General features: G+C 47.6%; 1 long non-coding RNA gene across 1 annotated transcript in view; it reads right to left on the bottom strand.

Moving 5' to 3' along the window:
• LOC130679459 (uncharacterized) overlaps positions 1 to 17,306 on the bottom strand; it is a 41,504-nt gene that overhangs the window by 10,354 nt on the left and 13,844 nt on the right. The window contains exon 2 of the long non-coding RNA XR_008992400.1: positions 3,432 to 3,480. This is a non-coding gene — a long non-coding RNA (uncharacterized LOC130679459). The remainder of the gene's footprint in view (positions 1 to 3,431; positions 3,481 to 17,306) is intronic.

The following is a 17,306-nucleotide window of genomic DNA, read 5'->3' as shown; positions in this document are numbered from 1 at the left end:
AATCTATAGCTCCATATGGAATAATTCCTGCTGAAAAAGAACTGAAAAATAAGCTGAATAGCAGCTCCCTGCACAGCAAGTGATAAAAGGGCCACACAAAGATGGGTAAGAGACACAGGCACTCAGTCCAACCAAAAACCACCCTCAGCACAGAGACCCACATAGGGAGGGATCTCACAGATGCAGAGCCTCTCCCCAAGGAGGGAGGGCATTGTGCCCCACACTGGGCACCCCAACACATGGGACCTGCACCAGAGAAATGAGGCCCCATCTGGCTTTGGAAACCAATGGGGATCATGTCTAGGGACCCCAGAGGGCCAGGGGATTTGAAATACTCCTTTTGAGAGGCTCACATGCAAACTCATTCATCCCAAGACCCAGCACAAAGGCAGCAGTTTGAAAAGCGACTGGATTATATGGGAAGGAAACTCATTTGCTAATCTTAAAGTTTCCACCAGCTGGGCAGAGACCAGCTGAGATTTTCTGAGGGGATGGGGGCACAGGCAAGAGCCTCTCTGCACGCTCCATCTTGCCAGCACAAGCGGGCCTCACTCTAGCAGCACTCTGCCCCCAGCACTGCTTCCCTGCCTCACTAAAGCTGTGGGTGCATCCTCCTCCCAGTACGCTGCCCCTGCATCACTGGAGCCACCAGCATAGTCCACACAGGGGATGCCCTTTGACTACCCAGCCCTGGGAGCCAAAGGGGTTTGTTTTCTGGGCCCCATACGACTACAACAACTGGAAAGATAGTTCTTGACAGGTACCACCCCCAGGACATTACACAGACAGCTGAAAACACCCTTTGTCTGCCTATGAAAAAGGCCCATCTCCATGTCCAGAGCTTCGACCTGAGAGATTGGCTTCAGATTTGCCACACTTCTAGAAGCTACAGAGTCAGTCTCAAGGAAAGTTGGCTTGGAGATGCCATTTTTGAGCCTTCCTTTGGCCTCACCACAGCTCACTGCTGCCCCCCAGAAAGGAGCTTGTACAATCATTTGAAGTCTTGATTTTTTCAATTGTCATCCAGGAGACACTCCCAGATCTCTTGGTCTGGCATTCATCAGGGTTTATGACTGTAGTCCTACAGGACTGTATATATTTGTATACTTTAAAAGTTGCTACCTGAGGAGATGGCTTCTAATCAGCCTGAAGCTGGGTGCTGAGATCACTCCTGTTGGAATACTGGCTGGTCTTGGTACGCCTTTGACAGTTGGGACTGATCAAGAATAAATCAGACTACTTAGACCATTGCAAAGTTTGAGAGAAAAACAAGAGCTAGGGCAAGGTTGAATGACAAGGTTCATCTCCACATAAGTCTATCTCTTCAAGACTGGGAGAGGCACCTGTTTCACCTAATACGTAGAAATGAACACAAAGAGTCAAGCAAACTGAAGAAACAGGAATATGTTCCAAATGAAAGAACAAGACAAAACCTTAGGAAAAGACCTTAATGAAATAGAGATAAGTATTCTACCTGGTAAAGAGTTCAAAGTGATAGTCTTTAAGATGCTTGCCAAACTCAGGAGAAGAATGGATGAATACAGCGAGATCTTCAACAAAGTTTTGAAAATATAAAAAAGTACCAACCAGAAGTCACAGAGCTGAAGAATACAGTAACTGAGCTGAAAAAAATACACTAGAGAGGTTCAACAGCAGACTACATGAAGCAGAAGAATGATTCAGTGAGCTGGGAGACAAAGCAATGTAATTCACCAAGATAGAGCAACAAAAAGAAAAAAAGAATTTTAATAAGTGAAGCTTGCTTAAGGGACCTATGGGACAACATCCAGAAGAATTACATTTGCATTGTAGGGGTCCCGGCAGGAGAAGAGAGAGAGAGAGAGAAAGGGATAGAAAAGTTATTTGAAGAAATAATGGCTGAAAACTTCCCTAACCTGGAGAAGGAAACAGACATTGACACCCAGGAATCCAAGGTAATTCCAAATAAGATGAATCCAAAGAGATCCCCACCAAGACATATAATGAAAATGTCAAAAGTTAAAGACAAGGAGAGAATCTGAAAAGCAGCAAGAGAAAAACAATTTATGTACAAAGGAACTCCCATAAGGCTATTAGCTGATTCTTCAGCAGAAATTTTGCAGGCCAGAAAGGAGTGGCATGATATATTCAAAATGCCAAAAGCAAAAAACTAGAAATCAGTTACAAGAAGAAAGCTGGAAAAATCACAAATATGTGGTGATTTAACAACATGTAACTGAACAATCAATGAGTCAACAATGAAATCAAAGGGGAAATCAAAAAATACCTTGAGACAAATGAAAATAGAAATACAACCAACCAAAATCTATGGGGTGCAGCAAAAACAGTTCTAAGAGGAAAGGTCACAGTGATACAGGCCTATCTCAGGAAACAAAATCTCAAACAAATAATCTAACTTTATACCTAAAGGAACTAGGAAAAGAAAAACAAACAAGGCCCAAAGTTAGTAGAAGGAAGGAAATAATAAAGATCAGAGTGGAAATAAACAAAATAGAAACTAAAAAAATAGGAAAGATCGATGAAACTGGTTCTTTGAAATGATAAACAAAATAGACAAAACTTTAGCCAGACTCACCAAAACAAAAAGGTTCAAATAAATAAAATTAGAAAGAGATGTCAGAATTGACACCACAGAAATACAAAGGATCATAAGAGACTACTATGAATAATTATATGCCAACAAATCGGACAACATAGAAGAAATGGATAAATTTCTAGAAGCATATGATTTTCCAAATCTGAATCATGAAGAAATAGGAAATCTGAATAGACCATTACTAATCAGGAGATTAAATCAGTAATTTAAAAATCTCCCAATATACTAAATCCAGGACCAGAGGGCTTCACTTGTGAATTCTACCAATCATTCAAAGAAGATTCAATACCTATCCTTCTTAAAGTCTTCCAAAAAAATTGAAGGGAAGGGAATGCTTCCAAACTCATTTTAGGAGACTGGCATAACCCAATACCAAGCCAGATAAAGGACACCACAAAAAATAATAATAAATTTTTTTAATTTACAGGCCAGTATCCCTAAAGAACATAGATGCAAAATTCCTCAATGAAATATTAGCAAACAAAATTCAACAATACAGTTGACCCTTGAACAACATAGATTTGAACTGCACAGTCCATTTATATGCAGATTTTTGTCAATGAATATATTGGAAAAACTTTTGGATATTTGTGACAATTTGAAAAAGCATTTTATTTTCTCTAGCTTACTTTATTGTAAGAATACAGTATATAATACATATACAAAATATATGTTAATCTACTGTTCATGATTTTGGCAAGGCTTCCAGTCAACAGTAGGCTATCAGTAGTTAAGTTTTAGGGAGTCAAAAGTTCGGTACAGATTATATACAGATTTTTAATTGCTTAGGGGATTGGCAACCCTAACCCCTGCACTCTTCAAAAGTCAACTGTACCTTAAAAGGATCACACATTCATTCCAGGGATGGTAGGATGCTTCAACATCTGCAAAGCGATCAATATGATACACCACATTAACAAAATGAAGAACAAAAATCATATGATCATCTCCATAGATGTAGAAAAAGCATGTAACAGATTTCTATATCCATTTGTGATAAAAACTCTCAACAACATTGGTACAGAGGGAATAAACCTCAACATAATAAAGGCCATATATGAAAAACTATAGTTTATATCATAGCTTTTCCTCTAAGAACAGGAACAGAACAAGGATGCTCACTTTCCCCACTTTTATTCAACATAGTATTAGAGTCCTAGCTACAGCAACTAGGCAGGAAAAATAAATAAAATGCATCCAAATTGGACAGGAAGAAATAAAACTGTCACAATTCACAGGTGACACAATGCTATATATACAGAAAACCCTAAAGACTCCAGCAAAAAACTGTTAGAATAAACGAATTCAGTAAAGTTGCAGGATACAAATCAATATACAGAAATCTGTTGCATTTCTATACATTAATAATGAAAGAGAAATAAAGAAAACAATCTTATTTACAATTATATCAAAAAGAATAAGATACCTAGTAACAAATTTAACCAAGGAGGTAAAAGGCCTGTACACTGAAAACTATAAGACATTTATGAAAGAAATTGAAGACAACACAAATAAATGGAAAGATTTTCTGTGCTCATGGTTTGGAAGAATTAATATTGTTAAAATAGCCATACCACCCAAAGCAATCTACAGATTCAGTGCAATCCTGACCAAAATGTCAAGGCATTTTTCACAGAACTAGAACAAATAATTCTAAAAGAAATAACAATTGTTTGTGAGGATATGGAGAAAAGGGAACCCTTGTGCACTGTTGGTGGGAAGGTAAAAATAGTCGTAGCCACTATGGAAACCAGTATAGAGCTTTCTCAAAAAAATTAAAAATAGAACGACTATATGACACAGTATTCTACTTCTGGATATGTATCTGAAGGAAACATAAATGCTAATTCAAAAATATATGCTCCCCTATGTTCACTGCACCATTATTTACAATAGCCTAGATATGGAAGCCTTGGTGTCCTTCAGTGGGTGAATGGATGAAGAAGTTGTGGCAGGTAGGTAACTATGTAGATAGACAGACGATGCATGACAGACACAGATATATACACATGCAATGGAATACTACTCGAGTGTAAAAAAAGAAGGGAATCTTGCCATGTGCAATAACATGGATGGACCTAGAGGGTATTACGCTAAGTGACAGAAGTCAGACAAAGATAAATACCATATGCTTTCACTATGTGGAATCTAAAAAATAAAACAAATGAATAAACAAAACCAAATTCATAAATGTAGAGAACAGATTGGTGGTATTAGAGGGGAAGGGGGTTGGGGGTGAGCAAAATGGGTGAAGGGGGTCAATTATGTGGTGATGGTAACTAGACATTGTGGTGACCACTTTGCAGTGTATACATATATTGAATTATTACATTGACACCTGAAATTTATATAATGTTATATACCAATTTTGCCTCAACTTTTTTTTTAATTCATAGATTAGATTCAGTGACTGCCGCATGGCAAGCATCACACCGGGTGCTGTCCAGACGTAAGTTCATTTAATCACTTAGACTCAAGGGGACTGAGGTTCAAAGACATGAGTAAATTTCTCAGGATCCAGAACTCATCCAGTCAGGATTTAACCTGGCACTTATGACTCCACACCCGGGGATGTTCTCTTCCCATACCACACTGTGCATTAGGAGATAAACCCTAGGCATTTTAAATGTCTAGCTGACTCACAGACTCCAAATGAATGAACATAACTGCACAGTGTGTACTGATGAGAACACAGGAACTAGCTGACTGATCCGATCATTTTATTTGCAAAAGAGGAAATGGAGCCCAGAGAGGGGAATTCACCTGCCCAGAGTCACACAGCCCTGGGTGAAGCCTAGAATCCAGATCTTCCAACTCAGTGCTGTGTGCTCAGGTCCATGCTACCTCCCTGTTCTCTTCTCCCTTTCCTCCCTCCATCTGTCAATGACACACAGATACCAAGCCAAAAACCATCTCAGTGGACTCACTGTAAATATTTTTCGTTTGGTTTGCAGGTTAGCAAGATTCTTTTTCTGTCTTGCAGTTTTAGACAATTTACGCTTCCATTCTCAAAACAGATTTTTATCCTAATAAAGGCTTTTATTACTATTATCCACCTGTCATTACAAGGCATTAGACAATTACAGAGCACAGACTGACTCTCCCACCACGAACCTTCCCCTCTGCTCTCGGCAAGGGGAGGGTGGGGGCACATAAACAGAACATTTCATTAAAAAATAGAGATGAATCTTTAGTTTTTTTAAGCACTGCCAAGACTGCAACCTACGCTTTTTAAAACTTTGTTGTGAAAAGTCACTGGCGTTAGTGAGAGGGGGATAAAAAAGTGTGGGCTAGAAACAGTCTCCAGCCCCGTTTTGATTGCCAGACGATTGACAAAATAATTTGTACCCGTCGATGCTCATGAAGGGAATTTTTACAATGGATTTGCCAAGCAGATTTTTAATTTTAATCAGTAATGAAAAAATGACAACACGGATCACAACAAGACATCAGTTGCCGAGCGGGCTTTGCAGTCCCTGTCAGGCAGCCTCCGTCAGGGACCCGCACCTCCGTGAACATCAATCACTGGTTTCAAACTCCTGTACATCTTCGGGATTTAATTAGACATTTAAGTTCTTTACCCGCAATTTGCAAAACTGTCACTTACCAAAAGTGCAAGACACTAAAAAATGTTGCGTGTGAGTCCCAGGAGCTTGTTTATCTCCCTTCCGGGGGAGGACTGGAGGTTGATGTTCAGACACCCCCAAACCCCTTCTCACTCAGCTACAGCCCCTGACCCACAGCTACAGATATTTTCAAAAAGAATAAACTTTCAGGTCAGTGATGTTGGTAAAAGGCAACCCAAATTCTATCATGAAAGGACAAGGGGGAGGATGTGCAGATGTAAAGGTGATATGGGCTCTTTGTGTGGCCTTATTCTGAGACCTTACTGGTCGTGATGGCTGGTCATGGGATGGAAAATGGACAGGCTTCAGAAGCAGGTTCGTGTCCTGGCTGCATCAAGTGCTAGCTGTGTGACCTTGAACCAATAGCTGTCACGCTGAGCCTTTTCCAGCTTGCTTAAGGGATCATCGACTATGTGCAGGGAAGCAGGAAATGTCCCACCCATCTGAAGACAGATGAAGAAAGACAAGAAGGTGCCACATGAGTCAGGAGAGCGAGGGTCACATGGGCATCTGAACTTATTGTGGCAGGAAAGAAGGCTCTTGCCTGCTGCCTTGACAGGCCAGCTCTGTGACCACCTGCCCCAGGATCTCTGGCCATGCATGACGGGAATATTTTGCTGTCTGGGGCTTTCCTCTTTCACCTTCAAAGGCCCCTAAAGGTGTGTTTGCTTTGAAATCTTTGGGGCTTGGGGGTTTTCATTCTCTTTGGTGTTCTGGTCTAGATGAAACAAGTATGCTTGGTTTCATTTTTCCCTGATCAGAGGCTGGGCTGGAGAGCGAGCCTTCTAAGGTTTGCCCATGCTCTCAGCTCCGTTGCTTTGCTCAGGAAGCAGATCGGGAAATAAACAGAGCCTTCTCCTTTAAGAGAACTGGGGCTTAGTGAGGTGCATTATTGAAATGAACATAAAAGGTGGGTTGTGAAAACCTATTACTCACAGATAAGAAATGCGCCCCAGGCAAAGCTGAAAGCAGACACTTCTTTTCTAGCTGAAGTTTCTTTCAAGTGATGGTTCCTCCCCACCCCTAAGACTGGTGGGATGGGAGAATTACGGAGCCTTGGGAGGGATGTTTCCTACCTTGCACTCAAGTCTCCAGGTACCACAGACAAGTACCCCAAAGTGCAAGTGTTAAACCCAATTTACCAGTCAAATTTGACAAAGTGTGTTTTGCAATTTCACCACTACCGAGAGTACCTGTCCTCACTTAGGCGAATCCCTGTCCACACCTATGAGGCAGAAGGGTAAACTGAGGCATTGAGTGGTTAAAGTGACTCAGGGACAGACAAGGCACTGGGTCATCACCCGCCAGCCGGTCTTACAGCTTGGCTTCTCAGTGACCGTGAGGCCGCTTCCCGGAAGCGCTGCAGACGCGCTGAACCCAAATCCCACCATGTACGAGTCTCGGCGAGTCCAGGCTGGGCTCCAAGGCCGGGGCGCCCCCCCAGCCAGGTGCCGGCCTGCTGAGATGTGGGAGACCTTTGCCTGTCTCTGGGCTTCCACTTCCTCACCTGAAAATCAAAAGACTTGGCCAGGAGGTCCACTACAGTTCCTTCCACCCCCTAATGAGGCTCTGACTCTGTGAAGCCACAATCTTGGATGAAAAAATGTTAATCCAGAGAGAAAAAAAAAACAAAAAACACAAGTTTAGAATGAGTAGACCTAGGTTCACAGTAACCCTGCCAGGAGTTTCTGCCTCTGTGTGTGTGCACTCCTCCACCCAGAAGTGTCACTGCCTCCAAGAAGCCCTCCCTGACCTCTCTTCCCTGGGCTCTGCGGGGAGGGGCCTGTCAGGAGTGCTTGACCCAGACCCCCCACCTACCCCTGCCCCTTACCCACCCCATGGCTCCTTCCTGGGCATTAGTGGGAGCACTGCTCGGGGGGGTTCACTTCATTTTGCTGTGGTCTGTTGGCTTTCCCAAAGCCCCCCCTCCCCCAGATCTTGGGTCCATGCACCGCTTTAATCAGCCCAGGTTTCCAGGACCCTCTTTACATTTCTGTGTGCAGACGCCCTCCCCACGGCTCCATCACTTTTGCTCCCATTGGCCGGCACCTGTGACTCCCTTCAGAGGACAGCCGTAGGCTCCCTGAGCTGCCTTACCTGCATTCAGAAAGCTGAAGTGCCCAGGACTTCACGACCCCCAGGAAAGCCCTCAGCCAGTGCCTGGCCCAGCTCCCTGGCCTCAAGTCAGACAAGCTCAGAGGTACAATTTATACTCCAAAGCTTCCCTGTGGGATCAGGCTGAGCCTGGGGATTTCCTGAAGTCACAGCCTCACTCGGCTCCTTCCCTGGCCTCTTCCCTCCCCTACTCTACCTCTTACAGGCTTCTTCCGGGAACCCTTCCTCAGCACACGACTTCTCGTCCTGGATTCGTTTCTGGGGCAACCAAAGCTAAGACACCCCAACTGTTAATAAAGGGTGCACACAACACATGGTAGATGTGGCTCAGCAAATGTTTGTTGTAAGAATGAATGGATATCTCCACTTAGTGGGTCCAGTAAGTGCTGGATGGATACGTGAATCGTTTCATAGATTTGGAAAGCCAGGAAAAGCCGGAGAAGGTCTTCTGAAAGAAATCCGCCCTGCAATATGCGCTCCACAAGAGTAGAGATTCGTGTCTGCTTTTGCTATACGCACAGCCTGGCCCACCATGAGCTCTCAACAAATATTTATTTACTGGAAGGACAGACGTAGTCCACCCCTCTGCTGCCATCAGTTAAACCTAGTCCTTTTTAAAAGAAATCTTGGGACCTGGCTTTCCACCCTGATGCTGAACAGAACCCAGGCATCTTTCCTTCCAGACTCCTCCCTGCTGCCATAGCCCACAGCCTCAGCCAGAACCTCAGCAGAGATGCAAACAGCTAGTCCCATCTCAGCGAAGTGCGCTCACCGTCCACACCCACAAAAGATGCCCCTAGGTGGCATCGCACCAGGTCACCTCCTGGCACTGTGGGAACAAGGGCTGAGCAGAGCAATGCCAGCCCTCCATGGGCTGGGGCGGGCCAGGGCGGCAGGTTCACACACTTCACAGATGTGTGCAAGCGCCTTCATAATGGGGCTTTGTCCTGGCCCCAGTGAGCCAGCGCCTGCAGAGCCTTGGGAGGGCAAAGGCGGTGGCCCGTGTACACAACGCCACCTCCAGCTCTGGGAGGCTGTCGGGAGCCTGGAAACACAAGGGCTCTTAGGCAGGAGAGAGGCTGGTCCTAGGACGCCCCCTGCCAATGCCTCTCTCTGGCTAGACGTGCACAAGGAATTTCAAAGGCAGTTCAAAGCCCTGGCCATTGTCAAAGAGGAACATGATGAGGATCACGAGGAAGAGGGAGATCTCCATTCACAGAGCACTTACTGTATACCAGGCCCTGCGCCATGCTTTTTATAGTCCTTGCCTCATCTCACCTCTATGAGGGTGCATTGCCACACCTATGATGCAGAAGGGTAAACTGAGGCATTGAGTGGTAAAGTGACTCATCCAGAACCACCAAGACTCCAGAAGTCTCTGCCTCCAGGTCTGTGCACTTTCCCTTCCCCCGCATAGATGCACAGAGGCCCCCCCACCCCCTACACATCCACCCACCTCCTGCCTCTGCCAGAGCAGACCCAACTGGGTGGCACGGAGCATGTGCACTCGGCAGGGCGTCCAAAATGGGATTCATATTTTATGAAAGTCTGGTGACTGAAAATAGAGCTTGTTCACCAACAGAAGGCAGCAGAAGGCATGTCTGAGAGCACCAGCCTAGGGGTGGGGCGGCGACCTGAGCGGCAGAGGCAGAGAGCCCTGGGCTCGGGTCACAGCTCCGCTGTTCCAAGGGGTGTCCCTTGACCTCTGAGCCTCCTTTCCACGACCTGCAGTGGATCATGCCTGCTGTAAATCTGTCATGAGCATGTATAAGAATGATCATGCATATGACACATACATGATGAAGGTCTCCTATTAATATTGCTATTGACCATCGTCCTTCCCACCTCACAGTTGAAGGCCTAGTCCTGCCATTTATTGGCCAGGGAACTTAGATGGGTTGGTTAACCACTCTAGGTCCCAGTTTCCACATCTATAAAATGGTAATGAAACTCCACTACGGGAAGCTGTGAGGATCACATGGGGGAGACACCATACATTAACACTCCTAGTGTGGCACACAGGGGGGCAGTGCCGACAAGTCATACCATCAGCTTTCTGACACAAGTTGATTGTTTTTGTTTGATAGATCACTTTGATAGGTCCAGCCCTCAAAGCCAGCATAGTAACAGCCAGCACGGACTGCACGCTGGTCCACGTGGCACATCCGTGGCACCGGGAGCCAGCTCACGCAGCTGCAGGGGCTGAGGCTCACCTCCCACCTCTGAGCTTAGCAGCAGCCAAGTACTCAGCTTGACATGGGTTCTGTGGAAGTACTTACACCACGGAAACTGGCAAATTGCTACCAGTGAGGAATTTTTTTCCCAAAAGAGCTGGTTGTTACACATCAACAGCTCACCACCAATCACAGCCATCATTCCATTTCCTCTCACAACCTGGAATACATGTAACAACCAGAACAGCACAGGCACCACCTGGCTGGATGCACAGGGGACTTGAGACGGCAGCTGAAATACCAGCCTTGGGCTGAGGTCCCATTTCACAGATGAACAAATCAAAGCGAGACTCTACTTCTCAACACACTCCTGAGGCCTCCTGCCGAGTGACACCAGGCAATTAAAATAGCAGGGACCATCGGCAGGTCCCAAGCAAGCGCGCACAGCCTGCCACAGGAGGCATCTCAGCCGCTGCACTGTCAGAGGCCCTGGTGCCAGAGGACCAGGAGGGCACTCCACCTCGGAGACCAGCCAAACCCTGACCCATCAGCTGAGCACAGCCGCGGGGGCAGGTCCGTCTTCCAGCGATGGGCCATCTACAGGAGCGTGGGAACCCCTGAGCCTGGGAGGCAGCGGGCTCGGGCACACCCCTCACCCACATGGCGTCCCTCAAGCCTCCATGACTCCTCCTGGCCTCAGCCAGGCAGACAACTTGGCCCAGGTTCTCAGCTGTATGACCTTGACAGGGTCAATGGTTGGAAGACTCTAGAGCCCAAGGAAAGAACCAGCCAGTGAATGTTTGTCAAGTGAGTGAATGAGCGGTCTTGCTCCTGCCCTGCCTAAACCCCTTCTAGGTCGCCGTCACCTTCAGACAGGAGCCCGCACGCAGGTCCCCCATGTGGATAAAATGAAGGGTCCTGTGGCCAGGATTCTCACCTGGCCCTGGTCAGCTAGCTCACTGCACACATGTGGGCAGTATGTTGCTATTGACTCTATATAAAGAGCTCTACATAAAGACACAGTGACAGGGCTGCAAGGCTGCAGCAGAGCAGAGCAGAGGCCTGAGTGGTGGCAGCGCCGAGGACAGAGGCCCAGGGGACGGCTGTGTGGGACAACTGTGCAGGAGAGGCCCAGAGGATGGCTATGCAGACAGAGGGGCCCAGAGGACAGCTGCGTGGGTAGAGAGGCCCGGAGGCAGAGCGCGGCTTGCTGCAGGCAGACTCGCTCAGAGTAGACGGCATTTTAGTGACTGACCTGCTACCGCGGAAATAAAGTTGGGTATAACCCTTTCAGCCCGAGAACGTTCTACTGCCATTTCTTTGGGCTCACTGAATCCTTAGAGAACTTGCCCGGGGCTGAAACCCATTGGCAAGACACGCCGTGCCGGCCCCTGCCCAGTGCAGCCTCTTCTCTCAGCACGCCACACCAGCCCCAGCAGCCTGTGAAGGTTCAGGGCCTCCACACAGAGTCAGGGACCACTCTCTGCTCCAAGGGCCCTCGGTCCAGTGCCTGGGCAGCTGCCCATGGACTCCCTGCCTTCCCACTGGTCCTCAGTGTCCTAATGCCAGGAGTGAGTTGTGCATCCCCAAAATTCATGTGCTTGTGTTCCTCTAACCTCCAGTACCTCAGGACGTAATCATAGTCAAAAGAAGGCCCTTACAGAGGTCAACGGAAGTTTTCAACTGAAAATGAAGTCATTAGGGTAGACTGTAATCCCACAGGACTGGTGTCCTTAGAAGGGGAAATTTAGATACACAGGGAGGTCACCACATGAACAGGAGGATGGCCATCAACCAGCTAAGGAGGGGGCCCAGGACAGACTCCCCATCAGCCCTCGGAAGGACTTTTGGCTTCCAGGGCATGAGAGAACCACACTTCTGCGGTCTGGCCCCCCAGCGTACGGTCCTTTATCACAGCAGCCCAGCAGGAGAGCCAGAACTGGCCCCCTATGTTTGCGCCCCACACCCACCCCAGTGCCCGAGGGAGCTTTCTTCATTCTAATCCAAGGGATTCAGGAAGCACCTGCTGCACGCCTAGCCTGGCCTTCCACGGGTCCCTCATGCTCCAGAACCAAGTGGCTCCTCTGCCATACGAGAATTTTTCTAAGACACGTGTTCACATACCCGCACACACACATTAACGGGTAGAATTTTCAGTTTCAAGTTCTTCCTCTCCTAAACTTCTCTTAAACTTTTGACTTCTTTGTGCCAGTAGATTTCACCTAACATGGCTTCAAACTATACTTAGAAGATTTAGTCATTTTAGGCTGAAACTGCCAACAGTGTTTCACGATATTCCACAAAGTGCATCACGACCCCTTCTTTTTTAAACTTGATGACCTCAGGAGTTTCCAAACTGCCGACCATAACAAGAATTCTTTTGTTTGTTTTGAGGGGATGAGTGGGAGTTTACATATCCATTCACAAGTTCCAGTTCATTCACTAATTCAAGAAACTCAGCCTGCTATGCTGAGTCCTACTATGTGCCAGGCACAAAAGGCCACTGGGGACGTCAGGCAGCTGAGAACAGGGCTGTTTCCCAACCAAACCTCTCCCAGGGCCCCTGTGTGCAGGCCGGTGCAGCACACAGGGAGGGCAGCGGGATGCAACAGCCCTTGTCTTACACATGCTAAGTCCTACCCAGGGGGCCAGCACAGTGGGGCGGCAGGTGATCAGGCAGGGCCAGGGGGCGGGTTTTAGCTGCCCTGTGCCACCAGCATCATATGATCAAGCCTCATATGAGAGCACCAGTCAGAAGTGACCAGGAGAGGTCAGGCCAGGGCCTGCTGGATGGGCAAGCAGGACATGCCAACCCAGGGAGACGAGAGAAGTGATCCTCGGACTCTCCAAATCGCCACTAGACTGCAGTTCATTATGTGTGTGCCTGGTCAGGAGCTGCTGGAAAGGGGTTCTCAGCACCGGCAGGGCCAGGTGAAAGTGACTGGAGGTCAGGGGGCCTGGTCAGGAGATCAGATCCACTTTGGAGAAAAGCCACTGGGAAGCTCAGACCAGAACCTGCTGGAAGGGGGCAAGGGACAAAGACAGCGTTCATCGGAGCTAAGCACCCCGGCTGTTTATGTTTGAGGATGAGAAGCAGCACTTCCCACACACACCCGTCAAAGGGCGAAGGGAGGCTCCTGCACCTTGGTCTTGCCGAGGGAGAGTGCGTTTTGGAGGCTGGTCCAAACCCAGTTCATGAGTTGTGTGGCCCAGGGAACATCATGGAACCTCCCTGAGCCTCAGATGCTGCCTGCAAAGAATGGGGACAGAAATACCTTCAAGGCTTAAGTGTAATTCAAAAACACTTTCTTCCACAGCTCCAGGTGCCTAGTAAGGAAGGCAAACTCCCCTTGCCTTGCAGAGAAGGTAGAGCCTTCAACACGCCCTTTCCCTCCCAGCGCCTGCCCATCCCGTCTTCAGTGGGCCAGACCCCCAGCTAATCAGGCTGAGCTGAGTCTGTGGGGCGGAGGCTGAAGCCGGTAACCTTCATCAGGGCTTCCCGGGTTGCCCAGGACCACAGCGCCAGGCCCGGGGCTTGCCCCTTGGCCTCTGTGAAGGAAGGAGAGAGGCACAGACATCCCACATGCACATGGAAGCTTTTTTCTGCTTCACCGACCCTCCCTATCACCATCCAAAGACACTGTTCTCCCCACTTTACAGAAAAGGAAACTGAGGCTCACTCAGACTGTCCAAATCACTCTGTGAGGATGACGGCCAAAGGCACCCCAGGACCCAAGCCCAGCGCAGCAGAACCCGACACCCAGCCGCACACCGTGGGGTCCATGCCACCCAACCTCATGATGGGTTCTGCACGCACATGCCAGTGCTAAGAAAGAGGAGCTCCTGGGAGGGAAACAGGCAAGAGCCAACCCTCGCTCTGCCAAGCATCCGGCGGAACATGTGTATTTCAAGGAGGGAAACGGTGTATGCTCTCTTTTACCCAAACTTAGTATTTTGCATGTTCCTTTCTCAAACACCACGAGCTTTCCCGTCACCATGTTGCATAAGCCCCTGAGAGATTTTCTCTCGTACGCTTTACCCCACACAGTGGCTGTCTTCTGAGGAAAGAAATCGACCAAGGGACAGAATCTTGTAAATATTCCAGCCATTCACTTATCCAGCATAATTATCCTGCAAAGAGCAACATTTGGGCCCTGATTCACTAACAGATAACTAACTGCATTATGCAATTAGCCAGAGTGCAATTAGCGAGGTTTGCAATACAGCGAGCTGCAGGGGCCCCGCAAGCTTCCAGGTGCCCCCTCGTACCAGGAAGGAGGCAGCAAAGTGGGGCCTGCCCCAGGGAAGGTGCCTGGAGAAGGGGCATTTGGAAAAGTGGAGGTGAGCTCCTAGAATTTTTGGAATCCGCCTCCTGCCCTCCATCCAGTCTGCTTTCAACTGGTCCAGTGACCTAGCTCTGGCTGCTATAACAAATGCAAACTGGGTGGTCTATCTGACAAACATTGATTTCTCACTGTTTTGGAGTCTGGGAAGTCCAACATGAAGACGCCAGCCTATTCGGTTCCTACCAAGGACTCTCTTGCTGTAGACAGCCACCTCCTCATTGCGTCCTCGCATGGCAGGAGGGAGTGGGCTCTGTGTCTTTCCCTCTCCTTATAAGGCCAGCCCCATTGACTTAGAACCCCATCCTTATGACCTTGTCTAACCTTTAACATCTCCTCACAGGCCTTAACTCCAAACACAGTCCCATCGGGGTTCAGGGCTTCAACCTACGAATTGGAGGGAAGACACAAACATTTTGTCCATAACACTTGGTGTCAGCATGTCTCCCCTTGACTATTGAAACAGCCTCTTACCTGGCCTGCCTGCTCCATCCCCTGCCCAGCGGCCAGTGAGATCTTCCTAAAGTCCAAATCTGACCATGTCACTTCTCTGATTCAGTGTCATCCCGTCACCTACAGGGGATACTTCCACATAGCACAGAAGGTCCTTCATGAACTGCAACCCCCACCAGCCCTCCAGCCTCTTGTTTTGACATACCCAAGTACCATGCACCCACTCACTCCCTGCACACACACACGCACACACTGTTGGTAAAATTGCAATATTTCCAGAATCTCTCACCTGGCCTTAGTGCATCTCCACATCAATAGGTGCTTCCAAGGGGTGGAGAGAAGTAGTCCATCTCCATATTAATAGGTAATTGCAAGGGCGAGCTAGGGCATATCTGGACTGGACCGGCGAGGTTGGTGGGGTCCCTTTTTCTGCAGCCTGGTCGCAAGAGACACGGGAGAGCGGAAGTGGACTGCTTGTAAGCAGTAAACGGGTTTCTCCCACTTTGTTTCTCCGTTTGACTGATTTCAGTTTTAAAGGTATTTTGCCCCAGAATTTTCCCCCAGAGTTACACACACACACACACACACATACATGCACATATACCTATATGTGCACATACACGCACATACATATACAAGCACCGTGCCATTTCCTCTGCCTGGGCTGCCTGTCTCTACTCATCTCTATCTTCCATCTGTTCAATGAGCAGCTACTGACCCTTCAGGTCCAAGAACAAGAACCACACCATCACGGAGGCTGCTCACATCCCTCCCTCCACCTGCAGTGTGGAACCCACACCAGGCTGTGCTAGAATCACACAGAAGCTGCCTTCTTCAAGTGGAAGATGACTTTGTGCCCCCAAAGAGTAACCTTTAACACACTTGTGATTTCTTCCAATTCTTTTTAAAAAGTTTCTTTGAAAATAGTATTCCAAGGACTGGGATTACTAATCTTTAAACCCATTGCCAAAATTATGTCAATTTCCACTGCCAAATCCATGCCAGAATCATTATGCTACTATCAGAGCTCAGACTTATTATTGTTTTCACTTTTGCTGATATGCACTTAAGATATGCACTTAAGGTACATCTGACATGACAGGTAAAATGCCAGGCATCACTCTATTTTCCATGTTCTACCTAGTGAGACTGACCATTTTTCACATGCTCGCCTACTGCATTCCCACCGTGGTGGAATTATCTCTTTGTATTGCTTACTGTTGGATCTGTTGGTTTCCTCGTTAATCTGCAGCAACTCATTCCACAAACCAAGGGCACAAGGATATTCACTTTAGCATTATTTTTAATGGCAAAAAAGAAGACTCACAATGAGGGAGGATGGTAAACATTGATAGTGCAACACTTGAATAGAATATTAGGTAGCCATCAAAAATGATACCAATAAAGACTTGGCACCATGGGCAAGTGCTCACTGTGTGATGGGAAACCAAAGGGCAGCACACAGACTTGCTTCCATGCTCTGGCTGCAAAAGTATTACACCTTGGGTCCCAGAGATATGAGGATTAGCAAGACAGTCCCTGCAAGGACAGGAATGTGCAGATTGCTTTAATGCAATGTGAGAACGTTCCAGTAGAGGGGAACATAGGAGGTAGTAGGAGTCAGAGTAGAGGCTAAGGAGGGCTTCTTGGAGGAGATGAGGTCTGAATGGAATCCCGAAGGCGTGATTATCAGAACTGCTGATGTCACTGGTGTCTGCTGGACTTAGAGCCCTAGCCACCTGATGCTCACGTATCACCAACCACATCTCCCCTTGGGGGCTAAACCTACTCCTCACAACCTGTGATTCCTAAGCAGGATGCTATATGTGCCTCCAGCAATCCTGTAAGGTGGGCATCCTACAGCTCATTTTACAGCAGGGGTACACTGTGCAGCACCCACCTCAGACCCATACCTGCAAAGCACCAGAGCACATGCGCACACCTCTCTCGGACTCCTGCACCAGGACCACTTGAAATGACTGTGAAAAATAAAGGTTCC

The sequence above is a fragment of the Manis pentadactyla genome, chromosome 11 (genome assembly GCF_030020395.1).
Source record: "Manis pentadactyla isolate mManPen7 chromosome 11, mManPen7.hap1, whole genome shotgun sequence".
In the NCBI taxonomy this organism is placed as follows: Eukaryota; Metazoa; Chordata; class Mammalia; order Pholidota; family Manidae; genus Manis; species Manis pentadactyla.
The sequence above is the reverse complement of the archived record's forward strand: the minus strand, read 5'-3'. Positions and strand labels throughout refer to the sequence as shown.